Source organism: Panicum virgatum, chromosome 7N (genome assembly GCF_016808335.1).
Source record: "Panicum virgatum strain AP13 chromosome 7N, P.virgatum_v5, whole genome shotgun sequence".
NCBI classification, from domain to species: Eukaryota; Viridiplantae; Streptophyta; class Magnoliopsida; order Poales; family Poaceae; genus Panicum; species Panicum virgatum.
Window position 1 is genome coordinate 8,678,623 of NC_053151.1, and position 11,217 is coordinate 8,689,839.

The window sequence follows — 11,217 nt, forward strand, 5'->3', positions numbered from 1 at the left end:
TGGGAGGGTGGGATTTTCTACGGGTGAGCCGAAACCACCTCGCACCGCGCCGATCGGACTAGAAACGAGGAACTGGCTCTGGAAGCGAGTGGATCTCACCGGAAACGAACTGGCTCTGAATACCAATTGTGAGGATCACAGAAATACTGAAACAAGATAGCAAATAGATGGGGATAATTCCAAGGAAGAGCAACTGAATTCACTGAATCGATAGGTTTAGGGTTCGTACACCGATCCAAGCGCCGCCAGTGAAGCGGACGCGGCTACAGCTACTCTCACCTAGGGTTTACTTAGTTCACGAAATGAACCGATGAGTTCTCTCCGTTCCAGCCAAGGCGTTACTACAGATATCCGAATTACAGCAGGTAGTTGAATTACCCAAATTACTATTTAACATGCGGTGACTAAAGATGGTTTCATCTCCACCATAGATCTTCAATCGCCGCTTCTCAGTGAAGACGTCAACTTGGAGGTTCCAACGCCGACTTCCACTAGAGCTTCCACTTCTGAATTTGACTGACAAAACTGAATGGCTCTCAGGCCATGTTCAGGGGCCTGACACTGCCGCTCCAGTTGAGGTGGAGCACGCCGAGCGGGTTGGAGAGTGCGGCCTTGAAGGTTAGCAGCACCGCGAGGTCGGTACTGTTGCCCGGCAGGCTCGCCTCTGAGGCATCGTGCCCGGGCGCCGCGGCGGCGAGCGCGAGCAGCGCAGCTGCCACTAGGGTGCTGGCGAGAAGGTGCCTGGGGGGCATGGCCGTGCAGTGTTTTGAATAATTCAGATGTACCGTGTGCCCTGGTTAGGTGCGCCTGCACCCTCGGTCCGCCTTGTTTTATACGCTATATACTTCCTCCGTTTCAAAAGTATAAGTCATTCTAATTTTTTTAGTCAAACCATTTGACCAAGATTACAGAGATAATTAAAAAGATTTATGATACCCAATAGGTGTACTATGAAAATATGGTATCGCAAATTTTATTAGTCTATTTATATAAATTTGCTCAAATTTGGTATGCTTAAAGTTAGAATGTCTTATAATTTGAGATGGAGTGATACGCACGAGCTGTGAAACGGTGAAGACACGGTGCTTGCTGCATCAGTTCGTCATCGGTGATATGGAGCGGCCGCGGAATTCCCAAGTGACCAGGTCCCTGCAATAAAGCTTCAGCACAGCATATGCTGCTGATTCAATTCGTACGTGTAGCTGGCCAGTCACGGACTGACTAATGTAAACTGCCATGACTCGGGAAGAGCTGTGACGATGTTTCTTCCGTCCTTCGACTAGCACGTTCTACAGGAGAGATTACTTGAAGCAATGACTAAAAACTGGCTGTCCATTTCATCAGTGTCGAATAGAACCAATTTGGCTTCACGACCTAGCAGACGCGGTCGTCCCCAGCTACCTTGGAATTCCGCGGCCTTCCAGGGCTTTCAACATCAACTTTAAACTATCAATGGGCTCAGCTGCCGGCCGAGCACCAGCGGGCAGCGGGCAGCGGGCAGAGCACGCACGGCCTCTTTTCCCCCCGATTTTCAGTACTCGCCAAAGTCGAGACGGTTCTTCAGAAAGCATAGAAAAAGATAAAGATGCTGTGCAGGTGGAAAAGGAGAAGAAGGAACAGAACCCCGCTTCTTCATATGAAATGACAAAATAGCCTAAGGCTGCGTTTGGAAGTAGAAATTGAAGGCCGGAATCGTGAATTAGAATCGTATACGCCGCAATTCACGTGTTTGGACGGCTTCCGCATTGACAGCCGGAAATCTCCCTCCAATGCCGCGAAATATTGGGCCAGTGCACGGGCGCCCGCCCACAATACAGAGACCTCCCGCCTCGCATTGCTCGGCATCTTAATTCCCCCCATTCCCCGCGTACCGGTTCGCGACAAAAAAAAGAAAACGCCAACACCGCCCCCTCCACAGCTTCCTCTGACGGGCGTCAACAGGCGGACGGCCACCTCGGGAGGGCGCCACCGCCGCTGCCGTCCCCTCCGCCGCAGGTACCTGTCCTCCAGCCCTCCTCCTGCAAACCTCCGTCCTTTCCCCTTCTTCTTGGTAGACCATCTCTCTCCCAATCTCCCCTGTGTTTCCCGGATCTATTTTTGTACATGGCCGGCTCCTGCGGCGGCGGCGGCCGGTGATGGCCCGTGGCCAGCTGCCCGTGTGCCTGGTAGCTCCCACGCGCCACAGCAGCAGTGGCCCACCACGCACACCCTAGCGGCGGCCAGCTGCGCACGCACATAGGCCCACCACGGCTCCCACGACGCGCGCCCTGATCTCCTCCGGGTCGGCAGCGGCACTGGACATTAATCCACCTCGGCACTCGGCAGCAGGGGCAGAGCAGAGCAGCTGAAGTGGGTCGCTGGGTGGGGGGGGGGATTGGAAGCGGCCTACTACTGCCTGCCTCTCCCTCTCTGCTCTTTGTCCTCTTCTTATAATGGCCGCCCTGACCTGCCCTGCTTGAAATTTCAGGTTATTTCAGCGTTGGGTTGCTGGTCTAGACGATTGAAGGTATGTGATGCCTAATTGTTGTGTCTTTGTTGTATGTCATAATGTTTATGAACAGTGTGTGTGCATTGTAGCTATACTATGTCAGATCTCGAGTTGATTTCTTATATAACTGAAGAAAATAAAAGAAGAAAGAAGAGAAGGATTGTGTTGACAAAACTATACTTTGAGTCAGTGGTTCTTGGGCTTGCATATCTTAGTTCACAGAGGGCACTAAGGGGTGTAGGGTGCTTTAGCAGTGATGAGCAGTTGCACAATTATAGGAAGTATTTGCTTAAGGAGATGTATGATCGGTCTGATGTTACATGCTACGATAAGTTGCGTTTGACTAAAAGAAACTTCCATGATTTGTGCGCCATATTGCGGGAAAGGTGTGGTCTGCGTGACAGTGTATATGTTAGTGTGGAAGAAAAGGTTGCTATGTTCTTGCTAGTAGTTGGACATGGTCTAAAATTGAGGTTGCTTTGGCTGTGATTGGGTTAATGATAAGATGTTAATTGATAGTGATGATGTTTGGAATAAATATGTGGAGGTAAGTGCATGAATAATTTCTATTATTTGTTTCACTCTTCACAATGGGAATTGCAGCAAATTGATACATATATGTGTGTTTATGTAGGCTAACAAGTCAGCAGCTTACTACAAGAACAAAGTAGTGAAGAATTGGGATGCAATCAGTACCATTTATTCAAAAGATCATGCCAATGGTCAAGGTGCTCAGACAGGTGCTGAGAGTGCTCAAGTTCTACCTGAACAAGTTGATGATGCATCACCAGATTTGCCCCAAAAGAAGCAGCGAACTGGTGAGGCCATTCTATCTATACTAGGAGATATGAAGACCTCATTCTTTGAAGTCCACCGAACCACTACCGATGCCTAGTGTTACTTCTCCTGCTGAGATCCTTGCAACACTTCAAATGGTACCTGATTTGGCTAGATCTGACATGCTAAAATCTTATGGGAAGTTCATCCTTAATGAATGCTTATTCCAAGCGCTCCTGGAACTCCCCATGGACATGAGGAAGGAATGGCTCTTGTTGTTGAACTAAAAGAATGGCAATTGAGGGTGGTACTGTATGGTAGTTATTATTTAGAGCTTAAGAACTTGTTATCCTAAGTAGGTGTTTTATGTTGTGATGGACAAAAACTATGTGTTGTACTATTTAGGGCTTAAGAACTTGTTATCCTAAGTAGGTGTTTCATGTTGTGATGGAAAAACTATCTGTTGTGATGGACAAAAACTATATGTTGTGATATGTTATCTGTATGGTTCTTGTGACAAACTTGGATTATTGTTGTCATGTTTTTGTCTGTATAATGGCTGGTGCTATATTACTATTGTCATTATTTTTCTCTTATTTTCTCATGATATACGTACTGTTTTTAATTATTTTCAGAATTTTTTTGCTATTTTAATATTACTGTCACAATATATTTTTATAAACATTACATCATATATATAAAAGTTATGGAAACTAAATTTTCATACATGTACAACATGATATCTTATTCAAACTCTTTGAGGTATACAATTCATAGTTTTGTGCATCCAAACAAGAATTGGAATTGGTTGCTACCCTTGATTCCAGCTACCCATTACATATGCATCCAATCAACAGCATTGGCATTGTAATCCATTTCCATTTCCAGTCAGCTTTGGCATTCATAATCCAATGCAATTCCTCCAGCTAAAAGCCAACTTCCAAACGCAGCCTAAAACTCGGCAGTGTCTTACACCACAATCAAAGCGTTCAAGCAAGACCAAGTGCATCCAAAGTGCGCCTAAGACCCTAAGACCTGTTTGGTTCCTTTAGTCCCAGAATTAATTTTAGTCCCTTGACTAAAAGGTTTAGTCCCCTTCCTATTTGAAACCAGGGATAAAGGGAACTAAAAGTCATAAAATGAATTGTATAAAAGACCATGTTAACAGCAAACATGAGGCTTGTTTGGTAGGCCGGACAAATACTAGAATAATCTAGCACTGTCAAGAGCACCAAATAATGTAGCTAAGGCCCTTTCCAATGGCTTAGAGCTAGCACTAGAGCTCTAATCATGTAAATAGAGAGGAGAATAGATTGTCTTAAATAATGTGAGTGAGAGAAAAGTGTATCGAGAAGGGTTCGAGAATATTTCTTCACTACTCAGCAGACTCTTCATTTTGGTCATGTCCATCGAATAAAAAGTGACTTCCGCTGGCTCTAAACTAGCCATTGGACACTACTAGAAAAAAGCCCACTAGCATCGGTTGGAGAGGTACCCGTTTACTATCAAATCGAGACTAAAGGTCTCGGCCTTAGGTACCGGGTAAAACAACCGGTACCTAAGGCTCTCTTTGGATGCATTTTTGATAAAAGAAATATATATTAAACCCATTACGCGCGCGTGACATGGTCAGGATTTGAACCTGCGACCTCTTTGCTCGCATGTAGCTCTCTTACCATCTCACCTATGCAGCAATTATGATTGAGAGGGCAATATTTTCGTTTTGAAATAACCCGTGGTGCACCTTTGGGGTACTGGGTGGTGTTCACCACCCGGCACCAAAGGGTAGACATAGGTACTGGGTGATATCAAAGGATTCACCACCTGGCACCAAAGAGTAGACATAAGTACTGGGTGATATCAAAGGATTAGTACCGAGTAATAACACCATCCAGTACCTATGTCTTACCTTTGGTACCGGGTGGTAATACCACCCGGTACTAAAAAATCTCATTAGGCTCCCATTCTCCCCAAAAGTACCAGTTTGAGGGAGACGCCGTACCTTTGGTTTGTTTTCTACTAGTGGGATAAGGCCTACGTGCGAAACTACTTGAGCCTTGCTATGCGTACGCAGAAATGATTTTCGCTTCAAGAGTACCTTAAACACATTCCCAAAAGCTTGATTTTAGGCTTGAAGAATTCACAAGCTCCTAAAAAGAGCACTGCACCAATAAGACACTTGTGTCCATTTAGAATATTCATCCTAGCCATTTTACGTCCATCTGATTTTAAAATGATTATTTGGGACCCTGAGTGAATTTAAATAAAAAAGTTACTATCTACAAGATTTCTTAACTTTCCAAATAAAAAAAGTTATCAACTACCAAGTTGCATAACTTTTTGAGATCTACAATTGTTTGGGTCGTTTCTTCATCCAAGGTCATTCAAAAATTTAAATTTCAAATGTGAGCAATTCAAACATCATTTCGTTGGATAGATGATGCACATTTAGTACCAACCGGTACTAAATGGTGGCATGTAGTGCCGGGTGGTGTTATGGCCTGGTAGTAAATCATTCGGGGGTATTGTGCTGCGCAACCGGTATTAAATTGGCATTAGTATCGGGTATAAAGCAACCGGTACTAATTGGAGGTGGACGAATGACTCTTTTTTCTTGTAGTGAAAAAAATGAAAGTTTTTTCATTAGATTCTAATAAGAAGATATTTCCCCTATCTTCCCTATGTTAAAGAGAGTTACAAACACTAATCCATTTCAAGTTGACATGTAACACAGCTACAAGTCTATTTAGGTTACGCCTCATACATTTAGGCTTTGTTTGGAAAGGGAATTTAGGATACAAATCCCTAAGTTTTAGTAGAAATCTGCGTACTATAACCTGAAAATTCCAAGACCATTGCTCCTCCTCCAAGCAGGCGGTTGATGGAATAGCACAGTTATAGAACATCTGCAGATTCTCGTCAACACAACCTTGTTTATGAGGTACAACCGTGTGGTTCTGACAGTGCACGGTTCTTGCATTGGACAACTAGTAGTACAGATGTCCAACGCGACATGCGTGAATGCGTTTCACTAGCTAGTTCATCACTTATATATACATACAACTTGCTCGTATATCATTGGGGACAACAGCTCTCTCTTAGTGGCTCATCAATCGGCAACTACAATAGATCTCTCAGCATGGATGGCAGGCGTTCTTCCGCTGCGCTCCTCTTCCTCGCGCTCGCCGCCGGCAGCCTTGCTGCGGTGGCGCAACTCCATCCGCCCGCCGGCGCGCTCTACATGCTCGTTGCCTTGCAGACAGGCCGCGGTAGCAATGCCAAGTTAGCCATGAGGACAGCAGCAGGCGGCATGTCCGTCACTGGCTTCGCCAACGGGAAGCACGACTGGTTCGCCCTCCCGGGGGTGTCACAACCCCCAAAAAAAAAATCCCTCGCCGGGCCCACCCGTCAGCCTCCCCTTCTCATCCTCCTCCCTGCTCTGTTTCGGCGCCACACGCGTCGCGCCGCCGCCGGCCATCTCCGAGACACGCACCGGCCATCCTTGGGTGTCGTGCCACGCTCGTCCTCCCTCACACGTCCTTATCCGCTCGCTCACCCTATCCTCTATCGAGGCCGGTCCCCGCTCCCCCTCAAACCCTAGCCCCGAACCACCATGGCCGCCGCCCCGAGCTTCGTCGCCGCCGCCGGTGAGGTGCTCCCAAATCTAGCGCGCGCACCACCTAGCTCTCCCCATCCTCGACCGATTTGGGCCCTCACCCGGCCTCCTCCCCCTCCCTGCTGGGCTCTCGGCGGAGCTTGCCATCCGCCGCCGCCCAACGCCGCCGCGCCGCCCGTCCATCGCCGCTCCTCGCCTGTGCCGCCGCCGGTGAGGCTCGCCGCCGTTCCCTCCACCCCATGCGCACCTTCCCTTCCTCCACTCTGGCCCCGCCTCTCCGCGCCGCCTCGCGCCGCCGTCGCCGCGCTTTGGCCGTGCGCACCCCAGGTCAAGGCCGCCCGGCCTGCCTTGACCTGGCCCGGGGGATCCTCTGCCCATGGGGCCCGCCTGTCGGCGCCTGGGCTGGCCCTGCGGGATACGTTTAGCATTTTCAAACGAGTTTATTTGTGCTGCAATTTGCTAAATGTGTAGAAAATCGTACATAGTTCCGAAAAATGTGAAACTTATTTTGTTAGATTCCTCTAGCTTAGATCTACTAAAAAAAAATTGTTTTGCATGTTACTTTGTTGTAGATTTATCTATGGTTTTATCTTGCAAAAGTGATTAAAATGCTTATTTATTTGTGTATTGCTCGAAAAATGCCAAACCAAATTTTGTTAGGTTCCTCGTGAAATATTATTTCCAGTAGTGCAACTTGTTCACATGCTTCCTTGCTGGTTATCAAAGTTTTAGCTTGTTTTCTTATGCTTTATCTGAGAATGGTTTAATATAGAAATTTTTACTGGAAAGTGATAAAAGGGTGAAACCAGTTTTGTTATCTTTTTTTTATGCCTAGTATCTAAGATAATTTTCTTGGATTTGTTTAGATAAGTTTACATGCCTTTCCGGATTTATCTTGCTTAGAGTAGCTGAAAATTGATCTATTTATGATTACTTATAGGAAAATGCTTTTACTGCAAAACCAATTTTCATGAGTTCCTTGTATTGTTATCTGCATACTCAATTATTTCCATGTTTTATTCTTGTTGTTAATTTCATTTCTTAATTCTTGCATCGCATTCATGCATTTTAGTGACCGAACCGTCGGAGAATGAACCCGTGGAGCCCGCCAAGTCCGTTGAGCATGAGCCTGGAGTCCCGTTCGTGGTTGAGTCCGAAGCTAACCAAGGCAAGCAGCTAAGCATGAATCCTTGCTCCTATTTAACCTGAGTTAATTAGTTATCCCACCGGGTAATGTTGAGTTATGTATTTTAAGTATGTATTGCATTCTTGTACCTATCTGCGTGCATTATCCTTCCTTGATTTGTCATCCTTGTTCTTGGCACTAGTTAGTTAGTTAATTACTTAATCTGACTAGATGCTTAGCCCTGCTTAGAGTACTTCTTTCGCTAGCTAGATAGGAATGTTTTGGAGGATCACATTTACCGGTTACCCTTGTTCGCACTGGTTCGGTTTGGTTGTTAAGGGTTTTGTAGCCTCGAGGTTCGAGCGGAATGGTAGGGCCTAGTGAATGGAGTCACATAGGCAGGTCCGCTTGGATCGTTTAAGGACCGTCCGTGGATGACATTGGCTTTGAGCACCTTTTCGTGCTACCACATATCCAATATAATGGTATGGATAAGCCAATTACCTTCCTTGACTTGATCATTGATGTACAGTCCTAGATACGTGGCCAAGGGCTATGCAAACAGGCTTAGAGGTGTCCCCAGGTGGACCTACGAGTAGGAAAGTTTAGAGATGTCCCCGGTGGAAACTAAGTCTCTACGCGTAAGCTAGGTGTGAAGATTTCAATGATCGAGCCATGTTGGGAACGGTTGACACGAGTACCCCCTTATTCAACTTTGGCCGGTTGGGTAAGTCGCATGGTCCTTGCATCGTGTGGGTAAAGTAGTACACCCTTGCAAGATTACAATCAATTCAAATTGCCGTGCTCTCGGTTATGAGCAAGCTCTTTGTCTGTTGAACTCTTCGTAGAAAGTTTTGGTTATGATGGAAATGGTTCATGGCACCTCTGTGATTCATTATTTTGTATACTCTTAATGTACTAAAATTGTTGGGGGTTTGGGCAATGTTAATTAATTCTGATAGGTGATAGTGTAGAGAGCTAATGCTTCTGCAATAATTACTTAACCTTAAAGCTTTTACTTGAGCCATTGCATGATCCTTGTATATGTAATTGTGTAAGTCTTACGAGTACCTTTGTACTCAGGTTGCTTTTAAACCTAGTTGCAGGTGAGCCAGAAGTGGTGTTTGGCCACTTCTACCCTGCTGATCCAAACACGGGGGAAGAGTAGGTCGTGGTGGCTGTAATGATGTCCTTGACCAAGGCATCATTATTTTAGTACGTCTTTATCGTAATCGAGTTTTGTGAGAGCATGTAAATGCAATAAACTTTATGTTTCTGTTTAATATGACTTTCGTGAGCCCAAGGCTTGTAAGTGAAGTTTGAAACCCACCTATTTTGAACTTGTAATATTAAGTGTGTAAAATTGCTCTTTGTGGATTATTGGCGATGTATTCGATTGTAAACGGTATGTGCATATGCATATGACTACCGGATTTGATATTATTTTGGATGAATGACGTGTCGGTTATTCGTGTCTCTAGATGTGGGATAACACGTGGCACACTCTCCGGCAAGCACGTGTTAACTCTCATCTAGATGATAATGACCGGCGGTTCGTTTAAAATAGTATCAAATTGGGCGGTTCTCACAACGGGTATCAGAGCTGAGGTTCCATAAAGTGAACCTAAAATTTGCTTAGTGGGGTGAGAGTAAAAAAAAATTTGATCACTTGCACTAAGATTTACTTGTGTTAAAAATTTGAACCTAAGGTGAAATGCTAACTTTCTTCCTTTGTCTTAGAGCTAATTCTTTCTTACTGCTTCACTCGTTTAATTAAGATATGCTTAACTCCTCTTGCTTTCATGAGTAGCGGGAGCGTAGGAAAACCCCTTTACCTGCTAGAAACCTTTTGAGCCTTTTACCGGGGTTGAGAGGGTGGGAATCACCCATTGTCCTGAGCGCTAGTAGGAGGGTTGTAGCGCTGCTGGACAATGTGGTTGTTGCGGGTCGTAAGTGAGTGCTAGAATGTTAAGGCGTGCTCACGATGTGAGGAGACGTCATGTTGCATTCATACCTCACATGCATGCATACTTTCTTTTGGTTTTCAAACCTGCATCTAACTAATCTAATGTGTCGTGGTCTAGTTTTCGCTGATCTCGTTCTTGTTAATCTTAGTGGGCCAAATCTACCCTTTCTCTTAGACATGTTATTCTAGTGTTGGTTATGTGTTAGATTTTTATCTACACATTATCTTTCCACCTTGCCTTTGAGTATCATTCTCCATCTTTCATTCCTGACCGCTAACCGTTTTGTTTATTAACAGGATGGTGTTGCGTTCGGGAACCGAGAGGGATGGTGCCAATGGTTCGGGTGGCAATAACAACCACAACAACGAGGATCCCCTCCATAATCCTCCAGTTCACCCAAGCCTCGCGGACGTCCTGGCCCGACAAACTGAACTCATGGCGCACCTAGTCAATCAGATGGGCAATGCCGGCAATAATGGTCCAAGAGCTGAGCCTCAAGTGAACAGGTTTGGGGATTTCTTCTGCACCAACTTGCCCATCTTTTGTGGCTCCAAAGATCCTCTTGATGCGGATTTCTGTCTCAATATCATTGAAGAGAAGTTTGGTCTTATTGAATGTGAGCCACATGAGAAGGTCCTCTTTGCTGCTCATCAACTACATGACGCCCCTGGGGCTTGGTGGCGGAACTTCAAGGCATCTCACCCTGCCAACTACCGTTTCACATGGGAGGAGTTCCGTACAACTTTTTGCTCCTTCCATATTCCCAAGGGTATCATGGACATCAAGAAGAAGGAATTTCTGAATCTCACTCAAGGAAGTCGTGATGTAATGGCCTATGTTAATGCCTTCAACACTCTCGCCCAATATGCGCCTGAAGAAGTGGCTACTGATGCCAAGAAGCAGGAACGCCTGTATGATGGGCTTTCTGAAGAACTACAAGATAAGCTCTCCACCACCAAGTTTGAAGACTTCAATGACTTGGTGAATATCGCCATCAGAGCTGAGCATAAGATAAAAAATCTGGAAGCAAAGAACAAATGTCCCGCTCCTACCTCAGTGGGCGGTAGCTCCTCACGTCCACGTTTGGGGCCTTCTCCTCTTCCACCTCGGGCACCGGGTGCTCAGCCTCCCCGTCCTATGTGGATTGTGCGTCACCCTCAACCTTCTCCAGGACAAGCTCCTAGGCCGGTCAATGCCTATTGGAGCAACCCAGGTGTTGCCGCAAAGGGGCCGTGCTACAACT

At 45.8% G+C, this 11,217-nt stretch overlaps 1 long non-coding RNA gene across 1 annotated transcript; it reads left to right on the top strand.

The window, feature by feature from the left end:
* Positions 1 to 1,884: 1,884 nt before the first annotated feature.
* On the top strand, positions 1,885 to 3,339 carry LOC120682091. Its single transcript, XR_005678218.1, has 3 exons — positions 1,885 to 1,995; positions 2,468 to 2,506; positions 3,123 to 3,339. It is a non-coding gene; the product is annotated as an uncharacterized LOC120682091 (long non-coding RNA).
* Positions 3,340 to 11,217: the final 7,878 nt, after the last annotated feature.